Source organism: Chrysochloris asiatica, unplaced genomic scaffold (assembly GCF_000296735.1).
Source record: "Chrysochloris asiatica unplaced genomic scaffold, ChrAsi1.0 scaffold00045, whole genome shotgun sequence".
NCBI lineage: Eukaryota > Metazoa > Chordata > Mammalia > Afrosoricida > Chrysochloridae > Chrysochloris > Chrysochloris asiatica.
The window spans coordinates 814,097-815,457 of record NW_006408563.1 but is presented as its reverse complement, the minus strand read 5'-3'; the positions used below and the strand labels follow the sequence as shown (position 1 = coordinate 815,457).

Below are 1,361 nucleotides of genomic sequence, written 5' to 3'. Positions count from 1 at the left end.
AACGGAAGTCACAGTCGGCTTTGGGGTAGGGGTTGTGGTGAGGAGGTGTGATGGCGCAAACCACTGCTGAAGAAAGCGGGCTGAGAGGAGAACGCGACACAGGATGTTGCCGACAGGAAGGCGGGCAGGAGAGGGGGTATTTCCAGAGTGGAGACCAAGAGCAGCCGAAGGCCGATGGGGGAGCTCGCGGTCTCGGCTGCCCGCCCTGCGGCTCTGAACTCCGCTAGGGACCGCGACTCCCCGCGCTACGGCCCAAAGGAGCCGGCAGCCTCGGCCTCCGAAGAGACCCGGTGCGCTGGCGACGGCGGAGCATCAGCCCAGGGCACCAGGCGGAGGGGATGCTCGGCAGAGAGGCCGCTCGGTACCCAGCGCTGGGCCAGGCCGCAGGCTCGGGGGGTGCGTCCGCTGAGGCGCAATTGCCCCTTCCTCTCCCTCCTCAACAACCCCTCCATGGCAGCCTCGTCCCACACGGAGCGTTTGAAAGTTCCCCGGGTGGGCGGCGCTCAGGAGCCAAGGCCCGGCCCGGCGAGACTGCCCTAGAGCTTTCTCGGTTTACCGCCTCATGGACAGGCCTAGGCGGGGGTTTCCATCAGTCTTCTGCAGCCTTGGGAATTCCCCCTGGGTCACACACAAACCCCGTTTCCTTCTTCAAATTTCCGCCGTTCGGTTTAATTCACTGAAACACCACAGTGCGGTTTAACCACTCCTACCCTCTCGCAGGTCTCTGCCCATCTTCATCAGGCAGCTAGCAGCTCCTAGCTGAAGAACCACTTCGCCAGGTCCGAAGTAGTCCGAAGGCCTTCGGCAAGTTCCGCGTCCATCGCAGGGGGCGGGGTCACTCGGGCTCCTCCGGGCCGAGATCGGCTGTTTCCGTGCGCGGCCGCTGCGCACTCGGCACTGGGCGGCGCTGGCTGGCTCCCTGGCTGCGGCTCCTCAGTCAGCGGCGGCTGCTGCTGCCTGTGGCCCGGGCGGCTGGGAGAAGCGGAGTGTTGGTGAGTGACGCGGCGGAGGTGTAGTTTGACGCGGTGTGTTACGTGGGGGAGAGAATAAAACTCCAGCGAGATCCGGGCCGCGAACGAAAGCAGTGACGGAGGAGCTTGTACCACCGGTAAGAGGAGCAGGAGGAGGAGGCAGGAGCCGGAGAGAGCCGGGGGGACGGAGGGGGGACGGGGAGGCGCTGGACACCCGCGCTCGGGGCCTTCCCCTCGCAGGAGGGGCCGCGGTAAAGATGGAGCCTCCGCCCGAGCCTCACAACATCGCCGCCGCTCGCAGCGAACAAAGAATAATGGCGGCGGACTGGAGCCAGCGGCGGCCGGGGCGGCAGCGACTCTGCCTGCAGCCAGCGGCGGCGCTCATGGCGG

The 1,361-nt window shown here is 66.4% G+C and overlaps 1 protein-coding gene across 2 annotated transcripts in view; it reads left to right on the top strand.

Moving 5' to 3' along the window:
* The first annotated feature begins 921 nt into the window (after nt 1-921).
* The window catches only part of CREB1 (cAMP responsive element binding protein 1), a 106,527-nt gene continuing 106,087 nt past the window's right edge, over nt 922-1,361 (top strand). The window contains exon 1 of one of the 2 annotated variants that reach the window (XM_006861939.1): nt 922-1,108. The gene's annotated coding sequence lies outside the window, so the exon portion shown is untranslated. The remainder of the gene's footprint in view (nt 1,109-1,361) is intronic. The other variant, XM_006861938.1, reaches the window with a different exon arrangement.